The following is an 18,011-nucleotide window of genomic DNA, read 5'->3' as shown; positions in this document are numbered from 1 at the left end:
TATCAGTGAGGTTCATAGTTGCTGAGGCAACGACTTAATACTTAAATACTTAAAATACTTAATTATGATTAAGAGAGAGAGAGAGAGAGAGAGAGAGAGAGAGAGAGAGAGAGAGAGAGAGAGAGAGAGCAAATCAGAGATGTATATATAATCACCGGCTTCACTTCTGAGCATTTTAGTGGGAAAATGCGAAAATCCAGCAATTTTGAAAAAAAAAAAAATCAGAATTAGTTAAGCTAAGTAAAAAATAGCTATTTGAAAATAGCAATCCAATTTAAACGATTTTATTACATTTTATTTTCCATGATGACAGATGGTGCTCTGCTTCACCTGTCTCCTCTGACTACACACGCACACACACATATATACACACAAAGACTTGTGAAAAGTTATCCTGTGGGCCCTGACGTCAACAGTTCCTCAATTTGAACACAAATAAGCTGAGCAGTGCGGAGGCATCTTCTGCTGTTTTGGTTGACCATAGTAGGATGGACGAGCCACCTGCTCATTGCATTGACAAGGTGAGTACATAAATGCATTGCTCTTTATATGCGGTAGATAGCTACAAATATTATAATCTAAAAAATTTTTTCTCAGGATATCTGGATACTTATGTTTTTATTAACTATGTCATTTTATAAGTTCATTTGTTTTGTGCATTTCAGGAATTAGAAAATTCAAAGTGCTTCATATATTTAAAATATTATACAGTCCCCAAAGGCAAATCAAGCTACAATAATCATAGCATTTTGTCACATGACATTATAAAAATCATCTTGGTTGGAAATCTACAGTACATTTATGTTAATTGTTGTTTCTCGTTTCTTTAAGTGTTTTTTTTTAAATGCATAATAGACTTGAGCTAGAAAATATTGAATGGTTAACTGGATGTTAATATATATTGGCAATAAGGCATTCACTGACTTTGAAACTGAAAAAGAAGTTTTAGGTGTAACTCAGAGTAGTAGCACATCAAACTTTGTGTATATCTCAAAAGTTTCTAAATAGGTTAAATTAGAAGCCTTCAATTTTAAAAGATGTCATTTAAATTTTCTAAATCAACTTAAAATGAAGTTTACTTCTTCAGGAATTGACAACATACCTCTACTTTTGTGTGTGCCGTGCTTTGCAGCTGTGGGCCATATCCATAATCTTGGCACATCACGTGCGAAACATGGACATGTTGCCCCACTCGGAGTTCCACCATCGCTGCCTCTCTCCACAATGACAGCTGCATTGTGCAGCTGCCCTGCAATTACAAACATGACTGCCAAATTAGACATGTATCAAGAAGTTCTCTAATGCCAATAAATAGATAAAACCCATTAAGGTACTTTGTCTGACCACAGGCTGCACAACAACATACAAGCTAGTTTTGCATCATCAACTTGACATTTTTCAGATTAGTTTGTAGATAACTCTACAACAATATGCTTTGTACATTTTTGTGTAAAATATTTATGTCTATACTGTAGATCCATCACATATCAACACATCTGATATATCAATATCGGTTCATATAGTATCGGTTGATTTACATTCTTGCCATGTGCCTTTGCATATGGAAAGTGTATTTTTTGCACTGCCATGTACAAAATTACATGGCAGTGCAATGGTCTCAGCACTGTCAATCATTAGTGTACATGCTGCTCATTTCCATCCAACACTGTGCAAAGGAGTGTTACTTCAATGTTAAGTGAATCTTCCATATTAAGTGCAAATGGCATTAAGAACTTACTTTTTATTTCCCACAGATTATCTGTTTTTGTAAAAGCTGAGAACTGCAGCTTTGAACAAATCTTAAAACAAGTTATCAAACCTCTTTCAGCCTGGCAGTACGGATCGGTACCTCGCCTCTCCCAGATTTAACCAGTCTCACTGCAGCAAACTGAAAAGTACCCAAAAAAAACAAACAAAAAATCTAGAGTTCACATATTGTTCAGAAATGGGCCATTCCAGGTTATCTTGTAGTTATTTGATATCTACAGCTATCAAATTAAGTCTGAGATTAAATTATAAAATTATAAGAAATATAAAAATTCATACCTCGACAATTTCTCCTTTTGTACTTATCAGGCCACCCCCCACTGTTACGTTTTCTAAACAAGTCACGGGGGCTGGCGGATCTAACAGGGCCTTTCCCCTCGCAGTAATCTCCACAGTAATGGACACCTTCGGACCTTTAAAAAACTGAGTGGTAGGGAGGACATGTAGAAATAAAAAAGGCTCATTCCCTCTCAGAGAATATCCTCTCAAAATATATGATTCATCCTCTAAGATGTTTTTCTTATTTCCCTCAAATATGGTCAATTTTGTGACTGAATTTCCATCAGTAACCACAGCCACTTGGTTTTTTTTGCTCAGTAGGACTTTTGCCTTCCCATTTTCGAGCCCCCAGCTGATGACCCTTTCCTCTTCCTTTATGTGGAGGATCCTAATATTCACGGGGGGTGGTCTAAAAAATGGTGTGTCCGGTTTTTGTGAGAGTATTTTAGTTAAAGCCATCCTAAGGGGAAAGAAAAAGAGAGAAACTCAATTTCAATAAATGTCCATTAGAAACCCCATCCACAGTCAACTCTGCTGAACTCCACACTTTAATGGGGGCCCATAATTCTAACTTGCAGTTTACCTGATGTTGAACGGCAGGTAAACTGCTGTTAAACTGATCAGTTAACAGCTGTTGTGTTAGTTTACCAGCCGTTTACCTGCTGCTGCTATTTCGGTAGTAGCTGGTAAACAGCTGCTGTTGAAATATTAAATATATTTAACGGTATTTCAGTTCAACAGTGCAGGCCGCCTCCACCCAATGGAAGCTTTAACGTTGGGCTTTAACTTGCTGTTGAAACCGGTGCGTCCGTTAAAGTTGAATTTACGTTAAAATGTACAAGACATTTCTACAAATGAAGAAGTTAGTTATTGATAGGTATTTCTGAAACCTACATGGAAAAAGAGAACCACAGACAACGTATATGAGTTTTTAGCCGACTTCTGCAGAAGGAGAAAAACTCTGTCAGCTCCTCCGAGCTGTTCACAGAGCGTTCTGAAAACCTTCAGTTTGTTTGTCTCTTTTATTAGCAGAAGAGAGAAAGGTGTGAACAGGAATGGAGGGGGTGAAACCCACATCCTATATTCACAGTAGGATGTGAATTCAGACAGACAGAGGGGAGACACAGAAACTAAATTAACACATACTAGGTTTTACAGCTCAGGACTTTCCCAGGAAGATCTAAGTCACCATCTGTACAAACATGCTTGATTAAGGAAGATTTAATTTTGTCTCCCAAGTTTCAACAAGTTTGAACACTAAACCTCTAAATATAAACTAGTAACATAAACTTATAAATATAAGAATGATAACAAACATAATAACTCTAACATTTCCCCCCTGTTTAACATTCTTATACAAAAGTCACTCAACAACTTAAAATGAAAAAGAACACATAAAAAAGAAAAAATGAATTATAAACGAAACAGTAGAAAACCAAATGCAATATTCTTTCATCACAAGCACCACTTGTTTTCACATTTTCAGTGTAGGCGTCATAAAACATTTGATTCCATCTGTTTATTAGTTACAGGACATCGTCATACATTTCTTCTTTTTTTTTTTTTTAGTTCATCTTCATCTCTCTGAAGAGACATGTAATCTTCATCGGTGTCAGAGATTACCCTGACCATCTGATAGTTGATCATGGCTGTGTTAAATGTCTTTAGCATCATGCTACGAAGGCATGAAATGATGCAAGTTGTAAACAGGCAAAAAAGAATCAACACAGTCAGAATTGGTGTAACAATCTTCAACAGTAAAGTCCACCACGGCCCAGACGTGAACCAAGACAGAAAGTCAAAAGGATGTGATCCTTTCGTAGCACCGTCTACACAATGTTTAAGTTCCTCCAGGCCATGTAGAGCATCAGAAATAGTTCCACCAGTTCCTGTTTCATCCGGAACAAATGTACAGCACGCTGGGCCAATGATTTTACAAACACCTCCCTGAGAGGCTGTGAGCAGGTCAAGCACAACACGATTTTGCAAAACCATGTTTCTCAGTTCAGTCAGCCCTCTCATGGAGCCGTTTGCCAGCCGGTGTGTGCTGTTGATGAGTTGCAGTAATCCATATCTGTTGATTTCAACGTGGTCCTGAACTTCTCCTAATCCAACTCCTGGGAACATGCTCTGCATGAACTTTTCACCTCCGGTCCAGATCTTGAATTTCCCATGGAACTCCAGTGTCTGTAGTGAGGCCTCTGGCATAACTGCATGCTTGGAGCGGGCAGCTAAGCTCCATTTCCTCACAAGAAGTACCAGTCTGCCATCACCCGTGAACCATAGTCTCCTGGCACTATGGCACTGCACAGCGTTGTCTCCTGTTTCCTCTTTGTCTTATGCGTGATGTTGAAACTCCTCTCCTGAAGCAAGTTGTCACAGTCTAGGTTGTCCTTCCAGACTTTGCAGTGTGGAGTCATCCTTTGACCCCTGCAGGCTGTGCAGTCGATGAAATCCTGTGTCGGTTCACAGTGGGTGTAAACTTTGTTACACAAGTTTCAAGGTAACATCCCAAGAGAAACATGTCCGTTGTTGAACATGCAGCTCCTCAGAGACCCGGGTTTAGCTCCTGCTAAAGAAATGGTCTCTGGTATTTTCCATGCGGTTAGTGGAAATGGAAATACGTCAGCATTAAAGGAACAGTTCATAGATCCAAAAAGTTCCTTCACGGCATCTCCTATCTGAAGTAGAACAGAATAGTCATTTTTCCACCGTTTGCATCCCTTTGGCATGGGGACGCTGAGTCGTGGTTGTGTGCTCAGGCCATAGAGACACATCTATTTGTCATCCGTGATGTGTCCTACACGCAGACCTGAGTTGTGTGTGGCGATTGGCAGCTGCGCACACACATAGCAGTTCACAGCATGTCCCTTGTACGCGGTTCTATTCATTAGTTTCCACCACAGGTTGATGCTGCAGTCACAGCGCAGTAGAAGATCCATCTGGCATATGGAGTCCCCATTGCTGCTCGGCGCACAGAGATGTCAGAACCCCCAAACTAAAGACGGGGGAATCTTAAGCGTTTCTTCACCGGGTTTGAGACGAGCTACCCTAAAAAATAGCCCCCCTTTGAAGTCCGGTCTTCCTCCCTCCGCCTACTTAGGGGTTCAACACTCCCTGCAGCTTGCAGTGACTGAGATGTATCCAGCTGGGTCTTTCAGCAATCTTTACGACTGTTGGTGTGGTCATCAACACCTTCCCACCGTGGGCTGGCCCAATTCTTTCTTTTGATGACCTTTAATGTAGACCCAGTCTCCTGGCTGGATGGGGTGGTTTTATTTATTTCCTGTAGAGGAGAACAGTCAGACGGCAGTAAATTTGCATTTAACACCTCTTTCTGTTTCAGGATCCTGATCATATAATCTGTCAAAGTTTGCTCCTTATCTGCTTTCTGTAAATCTGAAGGAAATATAGGTAATCTATATGTTCTTCCATAAACTATTTCAAATGGTGTTAACCCTTCCTGTGTGGGTGTAATTCTCATATATAGTTTTGCCAAATCTAAACAGTCTGACCTTGGCTTGCCAGTAGTTTCCATGTATTTCCTCAATCTGCTTTTCACAGTACCATTGGTTCTTTCCACCAATCCTGCACTCTGGGGGTGGTAGGCACAGTGATTCTTTAATGTCATTCCTAAGTGAGTAACCATGTTTTGTACTACTTGGTTTACAAAATGTGATCACCAAACAATATTTATGTGGTCCACTTTGTGTGAGTTCAATAAAGTCCATATGCATTGTTTGAAATGGATGAGAGTTTTGGGAAACTTCCTCTTCTTGGTCTAATGTTTCCTTGAGGATCGTTTCTGACACAAACTGGACATGCAGTACAAAAATTTCTTTTAAGTAAGAATTTAATCCATATGTGGTAAAATGCTGTTGTAGCATAGAGACCATCCCCCCTGTTGACACATGACAATGTCCATGTGTCAAAATTGCTGCCGCTCTAAATAGAGACTTTGGAAGGACCGGCTTCTATTTACTGAAAAAATATTATCATCATTCAGTGTCGCCCCTTTAGTTATCCACATTTGTTTTTCTGCGTTTGGAGCATTATCTTGCATGTCTTTTAACACAGTTTTGTCTATTACTTGAGGATCTTCTATCTGTATTGAGAAATTGTCTCCCCCATGCTTCCCAGCTGCAGCTTCCTTTGCTACTTTATCAGCTAATCTATTGCCATTTGAAACCTCATCCTGTCCCGTGGTGTGCACTGCACACTTACAAACTGCTAGTTCAGCTGGTAAATACATGGCCTGCAAAAGATTCTTAAGCAAGGATGCATGGGTGACTGGTTTCCCTGTAGATGTTATCAAATTCATCAAAGCATAACTCTTTCTAAATAGAAATGACCATCCTGAAATTAAACCAAAACCTCAAATCCTCTAATTTTCCATTTCTTTTTGAATTTATTGACTATCAATCAAATCTGGATTAAAATGTTCTAGACTGAAGTCTAGAAAATGTTGCTTTTAATCACAATCATCAGGTTTTAGTAGCCGTTTACAAGGTTGCTTAAAGTCTCAGACTTTCCCTTAACCTCGCATGTCAGACAAGTTTACAATGTAAGTTTTTTATAAAAATTAAATGGTCAATAATTTATCCGTTACTCAATTTAGCAGAAAATTTCTCTCGTCTCAAAATAATTGTCATTCATCCCAATATAAAATACACAAACACAATCCCAATCAATCTGTAGATTCTTTATAGAATTAAACTCTAAGTTAAGTGTTTCAGTTAAATGCAAAGAAATACTTCATAGTATTTCAACACTGCAATATCAATTCAGTTCAACACTTTGATATGTTTAATTTAGTTCCAAACTTGTATATTTATTTCAAAGAAAATAAACATTTGCAAATCATTATTAGTTTGAATCTAATCCTTTTTAGTTGGTGTAATTTAGCCATATCACACTCAGTTTTTTTTTTTCCCTCTTTCTTAACTTTTAACCATTACAGTTTTTCCTTCACAGTTTCCCAATCTATGGCTCGTGGGCCCTGAGAGATCACTGGTCCTTCTATTAAGGACTGAGTTAACGGATACGAAGTGGACGATTTTATTTAACATTGTACCTAAAAGCCTTCAATATGTCCTTTTCTAGCTAGATAATTCCTTCCTGCTAGTAAGTAAGCAAGCAAGTCCTCATTACAGTAGCAGTGTGTGTCACAGCAGTGTGTGTGTATAACTTATCTCGCATTTCTCCTGTCTCACTTCTCGCTTCCGGCTCCTGCTGCTGGCGTCGCTGCAGCTGGTCCCCCCTCTGTCTCTTCTCCTGCTCCCTGTCAGTCCAACTTGCCGGTGTTGGATTATTTATAAGTTGTCCAGACCGTCCCTTTGTCCACCAATGAAACAAGCGGCAAACAGTTCAGTTTGCTGTCTTTTTCCAAACGTCTAGCAGGACTCCATACAGTAGTTTTGCTGCATGGCAGTTCCCAGATGTCAAGGAATTAGGACCAGTGGACACTTTATTGCCTTCAGTGTCCAGTTGGTAGAAATCGTCCTGTCCTTTTTCGCTTCTTTATCAACTGGCTGGTGATGAAGGAGGGACGTCATCTGATTGGCAGGACAGATCAGAGCTGAGGTCAGAGGTCAGACGCAGCGCAGCGAGGCTCAGACAGAGGAAAAGGAAAGAAGCAAATAAGAGTCAATTATAACTTTCTTTTCTTTTCATCGTATAGCTTTTAGCCACTTATTATCCAACTTTTTAAGAAGTCAAAACCATTTCCTTATTCAAACACATATAACATGAAACATGTTAAAAGCTGTAGTCTCTTTCATCATGTTCACCATTAACTTGTAAAATGTAGAATGTACGTTTAAGTTAACTTCATCTAAGACACGTCTCACCAGAGAACAATGGATTTCTCTAAATTTGTTGATCTCAGTGCTGCAGACTGTGAAGTCAGCGGGCAGCCCTCCTCTCAAGGCCTAAGAGTTACGAGGCTGGACAATGTCCAGGTCGGTACCTTACTCTGACCGCTGACCCTCCAGATAGACAGCTAAGAATCATTTCACCAAGTTGGTGTTATAATATTATTCCGACACAATACATTAAACATTGTTCTCTGAGGACAATTTATTATTTAGTTTTATTTTTCAGCTTCTCCTCCTTCAGGAAAGTCATGCCTCACTTTTAGCATACAAAGAAGTTGTTCCCATGCTTTATTTCAGTGAGACCTCTCTTTACTGGTTTTTCTTCAAAGGTGTAGGAATGCTCAAAAAAGAAAAACAAAACAAACATCAGTATTTCTTAAAACAAATTATTTCTCACTTGTGAGGTTTAAACCAAATTTTTTAGTAACATTAAAAATTATTTTGCATACACTGATTTCTTACAGGAATTCAATTTCTTTTATGGTTTTACTTAACGTGTCCCAAACTGCATGCACATGTCTCTAGCATTTCATCAATTTGGTCTGGTGGTTTGTGTTTTTGGGGTGTGGTAGAGTCTGATCAAGCTGAGGAGTTTAGCCTGTGCCGTCTTCTTCCTCCACCACCCCTTCTGTTATTCCATCTATTCTTTTTACATTCTTTCGCCCAGTGATCAAAATCACCACAGTTCCAGCAACCTTCTGGATCTTTTGGAGGATTATTTGGGGTCCCATTAAGGGGTCTCCCTCCCCTCTGACTGCCTCTGCCTCGTCCCCTACGGGGGCTTTGGAACAAGGCAGAAGTTTCTAATTCTTCAATATCATCTATATGAAAAACAATAATAGCAGAAATACTTGATTTATTGTCTGCTGGGACTGGGGCAGATGGAACGGCAGCAGCGACTGGGGGAGGGGTAGCTGCAGGAGCCTGCGCTCCCTGCAATGTTATGGCCTTTTCTCTGCCTGCATTGGGTTCATTATCTTCTGGTTTTACAAATAAGTTTTTAAGTGCTGCTCTTTTTTCCATTTTGACATGTATGTCATGCCACCAAGAAGTCTGGACAGCGTAATTTTCATCCCTTCTTAGATCCTCAGCAAGTGAGGAATTACAACATTTATTTCCCATTATTTCAGTACTGCAATTAGCTTACAAAGGCTTGATATTTTTTGCTTTTTCTTCAAAGAGAGTGCTCTAAGTGAGCGCTTAGTGTCCCCTGAAGAACAGTCTTCTAGGCCAGACTAGTTCTGGTCCGGTTCTTCACCTAGGATTCTAATTCCGAGGACAGAAAGTTTTACTCTCAATGTTGAGCACCATTCACACTTGCACACACACAAAAAAATAATATTCCCTGCCTACGCGAGGATCCCTTTAAGGGCCACCTCATCCAGAGGGGGACTCTAAATTACCCCTCCTTCCTTTTCCCTGCCTACGCGAGGATCCCTTTAACCCTAGGTTTTGTACTTCATGAAGATCATCCTAGTTCTAAAAAGATTAGAATTTTCTGACTATTTTTTATTTATTTTTTTTTATTTTTTTGGTCAAGTTTCATAGGGTCAAAGAGATTTCCTCATCCAGAGAGGGGCTCTAAAATACCTCTCTTTCCTTTCCCTGCCTACGCGAGGATCCCTTTAACCCTATATGTTATGTAAAACAAATGACCTGGCAAATTTTATTTATTTATTTATTTATTTATTTATTTATTTATTTATTTATTTATTTATTTATTCTTCTTGCTTTAAAACTATTATTGATGGGCCAGGCTTTATAGGGTCAAAGAGATTTCCTCATCCGGAGAGGGGCTCTAAATATACCTCTCCTTCCTTGGGACTCAAACCCGATTTTGGGATTCAAACCCGAATAGCGCTTTTCACTCACGTTTCTGTTGGTTCGTTTTGTCTGTTCGGATCTCGTCAATCCGTCGTTGGCAGACAAAGTTGGACCTAGGACGCTGGCCTGGCGAAGAATTCACTTCCCGGGACTTTGTTTCCAGGTTCTGTTGACTCTGGCCGTGCACGGTTTCAGCGCGTCGTCCTTTGTCTGTCAGCGAAACGGGTATGTTGAGATCCCGGGTTTCGGCACCAACTGATAGGTATTTTCTGAAACCTACATGGAAAAAGAGAACCACAGACAACGTATATGAGTTTTTAGCCGACTTCTGCAGAAGGAGAAAAACTCTGTCAGCTCCTCCGAGCTGTTCACAGAGCGTTCTGAAAACCTTCAGTTTGTTTGTCTCTTTTATTAGCAGAAGAGAGAAAGGTGTGAACAGGAATGGAGGGGGTGAAACCCACATCCTATATTCACAGTAGGATGTGAATTCAGACAGACAGAGGGGAGACACAGAAACTAAATTAACACATACTAGGTTTTACAGCTCAGGACTTTCCCAGGAAGATCTAAGTCACCATCTGTACAAACATGCTTGATTAAGGAAGATTTAATTTTGTCTCCCAAGTTTCAACAAGTTTGAACACTAAACCTCTAAATATAAACTAGTAACATAAACTTATAAATATAAGAATGATAACAAACATAATAACTCTAACAGTTATTGTATTTATTATTATTATTATTATTATTATTATTATTATTATTATTATTATTATTATTATTATTATTTCACCAATTTAAAAGCGCCTGTTAAATCTCACCCGGGTGGCCGTTACAGTTTGCCCAGCAGTTAACCACATTTAAATGCGCCCAACGCGGACCTCAAGTGTGCGGTTCCCGGTTCCACAATTAGAAAAATACTGTAATATCCAAGTCTTTAAAAGGAAACATTTCCAGAATTTCAAAGGGAAAAAAGTACAAATTTGTCAGGAGAAAAAAAAAATCCATTAACTGACTAACATTTCTTTGAAACATCATGAAACAAAAATGAATACATTGTAACATTCTACTTCCGTTGAATAGTTATTCATTTTTTATTGTTACATTTACATGAAGCTCGAAACACAGAAATTAAGCTGGAAATTAAGAATTTTGATCAAACTTACTTCTTCACCAACTCCACAGAGAATGACTAACGGCTACTTGGATCGAATGTATTTATAGATACTGCGCTCGCGCGCGTCTTCACAGCCTGCCAAATAACGTCTAGAACGTTACAGTCACGAGCCAGATTATATACTACCCAGTTCTGATTAATATCCCTGCAAGCATGCCTAGGTGAACCCCGTATGGGGAAAAGGAGGCCAGACCAGATGGGTCCCATATGGGTTTTTCCGCGGGTTCCACGATGGCCCCATATGGGTTTGCTCATGTAGGGCCACAGTCCACATGGGCCCTACATGGTGGTGGGCCCACATGTGTTTGCCCATTTAGGGTTAGCCCCCACGTTTCCAGTTGATTAAAAAAATCTGTAAATATTTGTGGAACACATAAATCAAGAGGATGTTTCTAGCTGCTGGCACAATATATATTTCTAAGCATTCTTTTATTGTCATCATTTATTCACGTTGTTTCCACATATCAACTGCAATCCTCCCTTTCCAATGTCCACCGGACTCTCGGTTGCTGTCAGCTGTTCTTGGGATTCCCTTCCGAGCTAATGACTCCGTGATTCCTGATTGGCTGCCTGCAACAGACAGGAGAATACCCGACACACCAAAGCAGGCAAGTCTGCATAGGAAGGCATTTGCAGAAATTGTCCGCCTCAGAGTCATGGTCATATCTGTACTGACAGCTCTTTTAATTCTTTTTCCCGCACTTATTAACATTAAGGAGGGCTAAATAGAGTACAGTCAAGTTTTCTATTTCTATCAAAGCACAGCAATGCTAGCATGTCATAAGCAGTTTTTCCGAGCAGCCTACTCGAGCGCTAAGAAGGTCCTGAGTTTTATGCAGGAATCCAATTATTTCAAAGTGGGAAGTGTTAAACTATGAATAAATTTAAAACAACCACAGCTGATACAAAGTGCTCTTCATTAAAATACAACATAACAATAATAATAAAAAATAAAGAAAACTCTTACAGTCGAAAAACAAACATAAAATTTAAGACTAGATCGTGCTGGAGTTAAAAGCCAAGTAAAATAGATGGGTTTTAAGACAAATTTTAAAATATTTATATTATAGCCTATTATAAATATTTAGATCTACAAATATTTGTGGAACACATAAATCAAGGGAATGTTTCAAATTGGCAGCACAATATATATTTCTAAACATTCTTTTATTGTCATCATTTATTCATATTGTGTCCAAATATCAACTGCAATCCTCCCTCTCCAATGTCCACCGGACTCTCGGTTGCTGTCAGCTGTTCTTTGTTTGGGATTCCTTTCCGTGTTAATGACTCCGTGATTCCTGATTGGCTGCCTGCAACAGACAGGAGTAGGCAACAGTGATATATTGCACGCGCGCGCCCACACACACACACACACACACACACACACACACACACACACACACACACACACACACACACACACACACACACACACACACACACACACACACACACACACACATATATATATATATATATATATATATATATATATATATATATATATATATATATATATAACCACCTCACCTGGGATTGAGCAAACTCTCGCGTACTATACCGGTTTCTATTTTTTTAGAGCAGGCGCCTCCTGTCTGTACGTCGCCAATAGAATGGTTATAAACATTACATGTATAAACAGATTTTCCATAATTTAGCTTATGTGTTTAATATACTGTGTTTCTATTGTCACTAACTGTGTGTGTAACTTGTTTCGTGTGCTGAGGATCGATCAAAAACCGCAGAGAACAGATTCGAAATGAGGCAGGCAGTTCTCGTGTGTCATCGCGAGGGGCGCTCATGATCCCAGACAATGTAACTCCGCAAAATCAGAGTAAGAGACGGTAAACAGAGAACTAGCCACACATTAGCTACGCTGATACATAGAGCGAGACGGACGTGGTTTTCAGTTGTACTTTAACGGTTTCTCCCATTGCTGTTAAGCACAGCACAGTCATATCTACATGTCTAAGTTTCATTGACATAACAGAATTATTCTGCGGCGACGGCGGGCTATAGATGGCATGTAAAAGAATAGCCTTAATGCCCTCCTGGATTGCACGCATGCGCGAAATGTTAATGGTTTTCTCGTTTTCAATGAAACCTTTCGCTTGTTTGGGTTGTCATGTTCCATTTGAGCAATAATCACAGGTTTGGTGATTTGAATTAGGGTAGGGGTTACAGTAGTAAAACCAGTGGAAGTAGAAAGGATACAGAAAAGTAGACAAGTTAAAGATAGTAAAACCAGTGGAAGTGGAAGAAATACAGAAAAGTAGACAAGCAGAATGATAGTAAAACCAGTAGAAGTGGAAGGCATACAGAAAAGCAGACAAGCTAAAAGATAAACAACAAGCTAGCCACACAGCTGCCTTAATATGTTATCAGTCTGCATCTCATTTTCCCCTTTGCTGTTAAGCACAGCACAAAAGCCTCACTGGCTATGAACCTCACCGCACGTCACCGACAAATTGCACACACACACTATATATATAATGTATTAGTGAAACTTAGTGAAGGTATACCAGAATTCAGCTTGTGTGTACAACCTGAATTATTTGAAAAAGTCAGAAAGTGAAACAGAGTTTAAGAAAGAGCATAAGTGAAACAAAAGGAAATTAGTGCAATCCCAGAATAGTTGAAACAATTGAATAGTGAAACAGTAATAAGTATAAAAAATTAGTGGAACCAGTAAACCAGAAATATTTGAAGGAGTAAAACAAAGCAAAACCTAAAGCAAACAGGGTCAGAAGAAGTAGAAATGTTTGATATATGAATTTATAAAATTGATTAAAGATTGTAGAAGATCTTCAAATATAGTAAAACCAGTCGAACCAGAAGGAAAACAGAAAAGTAGACAAGCAGAATGCATAGACACAGATAAACACAGAGCACAAGAAGAAAATACATTGAAAGAATAGGAGAAAGTGTGACAAGGTTGTACTCCAGAGGAGTTAAACAGAAAACAGTAAATCCTGTAACAATCATAGTAATAATTCCATAAAGTAGACACTAGTGGCTACATTTTAATGCATAAAATATTTCTATACAGTGAAATATGTATGAACAGCATAATTTTGTTCATAAAAGAGCAGAAAAAGTTCAAAAACGGCAGTTACTAGAGTGGCCAATCAAGTAACTGAAATCAGTTACAGAGTTCCACCATAGGAAATAATGGGGCAATAAATTTGCACAAAAGGGCAATTATTTCAAAAAGTGCAATAGTGAAGTATACCAAAAGTCATAGCTCCATTCTCCTGAAGGAGCTGAACGTTTTGATATATAAATTAGTACAATTAGTGAAAGATAGTGAGAGTAGTTAAACCACGAAAAACGTACGGAAGACAGAATAATAATAAAGATAAAGAAAAACAGAAACACTATAAGTGAGAATGCATTGAATGCATTCTCACTGATAACTAGAAAAATAGCTGTTCCTAGCGAAACAGCCGTGAGAATGCATATTTGCAGAATGTCTGCTGCAAAAATGCAAGAAAATATGGAGAAAAGCTTAAGAAGTAGAAGAAAGGAGAAGAAATTGAAATAGTTGAAACAGTTGAACAGTGAAACGTAGAAAACTGCAGAAATTAGCTGAAGCTGAAATTAGTACACAATCAGAAATATTTGAAGAACTGAAACTTAACATAAAGGGCCAAATAAGCATATTTGCAGAATGATTGAAGGAGAAATATAAGAAACTTGAGAACAAAGAGTAAGAAATTGGAAAAAAGCATAAGAAAGCTAGTCATACATTGTAGAAATCCTTTGCCAAGTAGTGAAACTTTGCAAAAGTGTTGTAGAATAAAGCTGAAGAAGCAGAAGTTTGTGTGCAACCTGAATTATTTGAAAAAGTCAAAAAGTGAAACAGAGCGTAAGAAAGAGCACAATTAGCACACGAGGAAATTAGTGCAAACCCAGAAATAGTTGAAACAATTGAACAGTGAAACATTAAAAAGCTTAAATTAGAGGAATCAGAAAAACCAGAAATATTTGAAGGAGTAAAACAGAGCAAAACCAAAAGCAATAAGGGTCAGAAGAAGCAGAAAAGTTTGATATATGAATTGATAAAATTGATAAAAGTTTGAGAAGACCTTTGCAGACAGTAAAACCAGTAGAACCAAAGGAATATCCAGAAAAGAAGACAAGCAAAATGCATAGAAACATAGAAATAGTTGAAACAATTGAAACAATTGAATAGTGAATATACTATATTAATAATATAATAGTGAATTAATAGTGAATTATACTGTATAAATTATATAATATATAAATTATAGAGGAATTCAGTAGAAGAAGCAGGAGTTTGTGTGCAACCTGAATTATTTGAAAAAGTCAAAAAGTGAAACAGAGTTTAAGAAAGAGCATAATTGAAACAACAGGAAATTAGTGCAATCCCAGAAATAGTTGAAACAATTGAATAGTGAAACAGTAATAAGTATAAAAAATTAGTGGAAACAGTAAACCAGAAATATTTGAAGGAGTAAAACAGAGCAAAACTTAAAGCAAACAGGGTCAGAAGAAGTAGAAATGTTTGATATATGAATTTATAAAATTGATTAAAGATTGTAGAAGATCTTCAAATATAGTAAAACCCGTAGAACCAGAAGGCAAACAGAAAAGTAGACAAGCAGAATGCATAGAAAAAGATAAAAACAGAGCACAAGAAAATACATTGAAAGAATAGGAGAAAGTGTGACAAGGTTGTACTCCAGAGGAGTTTAACAGAAAACAGTAAAATCTGTAGCAAAGATAGTAATAATTCCATAAAGTAGACACGTGTGGCTACATTTTAATGCATAAAATATTTCTCTACAGTGAAATATGTATGAACAGCATAATTTTGTTCATAAAAGAGCAGAAAAAGTTCAAAAACGGCAGTTACTAGAGTGTACACTCAAGTAACTGAAATCAGTTACAGAGTTCCACCATAGGAAATAATGGGGCAATAAATTTGCACAAAAGGGCAATTATTTCAAAAAGTGCAATAGTGAAGTTTACCAAAAGTCATAGCACCATTCTCCTGAAGGAGCTGAACGTTTTGATATATAAATTAGTACAATTAGTGAAAGATAGTGAGAGTAGTTAAACCAGGAAAAACGTACGGAAGCCAGAATAATAATAATAATAACTAGAAAAATAGCTGTTCCTAGCGAAACAGCCGTGAGAATGCATATTTGCAGAATGACTGCTGCAGAAATGCCAGAAAAAGTACAGAAAAGCTTAAGAAGTAGAAGAAAGCAGAAGAAATTGAAATAGTTGAAACAGTTGAACAGTGAAATGTAGCAAACTGCAGAAATTAGCTGAAGCTGAAATTAGTACACCACCAGAAATATTTGAAGAAGTGAAACTTAACATAAGGGGCCAAATAAGCATATTTGCAGAATGATTGATGGAGAAATATAAGAAACTTGAGAACAAAGAGTAAGAAAAGCATAAGAAAGCTAGTCATACTTTGTAGAAATCCTTTGCCAACTGGTGAAACTTAGCAAAAGTGTTGAAGAATTCAGCTGAAGAAGCAGAAGTTTGTGTGCAACATGAATTATTTGAAAAAGTCAAAAAGTGAAACAGAGCGTAAGAAAGAGCACAATTAGCACACGAGGAAATTAGTGCAAACCCAGAAATAGTTGAAACAATTGAACAGTGAAACATCAAAAAGCTTAAATTAGCGGAATCAGAAAAACCAGAAATATTTGAAGAAGTAAAACAGAGCAAAACCAAAAGCAATAAGGGTCAGAAGAAGCAGAAAAGTTTGATATATGAATTGATAAAATTGATAAAAGTTTGAGAAGACCTTTGCAGACAGTAAAACCAGTAGAACCAAAGGAATATCCAGAAAAGTAGACAAGCAAAATGCATAGAAACATAGAAATAGTTGAAACAATTGAATAGTGAATATACTATATTAATAAGATAATAGTGAATTAATAGTAAATTATACTGTATAAATTATATAAATTATATAATATTTAAATTATAGCAGAATTCAGCAGAAGAAGCAGGAGTTTGTGTGCAACCTGAATTATTTGAAAAAGTCAAAAAGTGAAACAGAGTTTAAGAAAGAGCATAATTGAAACAACAGGAAATAAGTGCAATCCCAGGAATAGTTGAAACAATTGAATAGTGAAACAGTAATAAGTATAAAAAATTAGTGGAAACAGTAAACCAGAAATATTTGAAGGAGTAAAACAGAGGAAAACCAAAAGCAAAAAGGATAAGAAGAAGCAGAAATGTTTGATATATGAATTTATAAAATTGATTAAAGATAGTAGAAGATCTTAAAAGATAGTAAAACGAGTAGAACCAGAAGGCAAACAGAAAAGTAGACATGCAGAATAAATAGACACAAAGAAAAACAGAGCACAAGAAGAAAATACATTGAAAGAATAGGAGAAAGTGTGACAAGGTTGTACTCCAGAGGAGTTTAACAGAAAACAGTAAATCCTGTAACAATGACAGTAATAATTCCATAAAGTAGACACTAGTGGCTACATTTTAAAGCATAAAATATTTCTCTACAGTGAAATATGTATGAACAGCATAATTTTGTTTATAAAAGAGCAGAAAAAGTTCAAAAACGGCAGTTACTAGAGTGGCCACTCAAGTAACTGAAATCAGTTACAGAGTTCCACCATAGGAAATAATGGGGCAAAAAATTTGCACAAAAGGGCAATTATTTCAAAAAGTGCAATAGTGAAGTTTACCAAAAGTCATAGCACCATTCTCCTGAAGGAGCTGAACGTTTTGATATATAAATTAGTACAATTAGTGAAAGATAGTGAGAGTAGTTAAACCACGAAAAACGTACGGAAGCCAGAATAATAATAACTAGAAAAATAGCTGTTCCTAGCGAAACAGCCGTGAGAATGCATATTTGCAGAATGACTGCTGCAGAAATGCCAGAAAAAGTACAGAAAAGCTTAAGAAGTAGAAGAAAGCAGAAGAAATTGAAATAGTTGAAACAGTTGAACAGTGAAATGTAGCAAACTGCAGAAATTAGCTGAAGCTGAAATTAGTACACCACCAGAAATATTTGAAGAAGTGAAACTTAACATAAGGGGCCAAATAAGCATATTTGCAGAATGATTGAT

The 18,011-nt window shown here is 37.4% G+C and overlaps 1 long non-coding RNA gene across 1 annotated transcript; it reads right to left on the bottom strand.

Annotated features, from left to right (window-relative positions):
* Positions 1–653: 653 nt before the first annotated feature.
* LOC145550424 (uncharacterized) lies at positions 654–2,815 on the bottom strand. Its single transcript, XR_014086325.1, has 3 exons — positions 2,047–2,815; positions 1,820–1,888; positions 654–1,249 (listed from the first exon to the last, which is right to left on the bottom strand). It is a non-coding gene; the product is annotated as an uncharacterized LOC145550424 (long non-coding RNA).
* Between the last annotated feature and the right edge of the window lie 15,196 nt (positions 2,816–18,011).

This window comes from Poecilia reticulata, unplaced genomic scaffold (assembly GCF_904066995.2).
Source record: "Poecilia reticulata unplaced genomic scaffold, P_reticulata-male-v2 Scaffold_43, whole genome shotgun sequence".
Taxonomy (NCBI): domain Eukaryota; kingdom Metazoa; phylum Chordata; class Actinopteri; order Cyprinodontiformes; family Poeciliidae; genus Poecilia; species Poecilia reticulata.
This window is presented reverse-complemented; position numbering and strand designations above follow the sequence as displayed.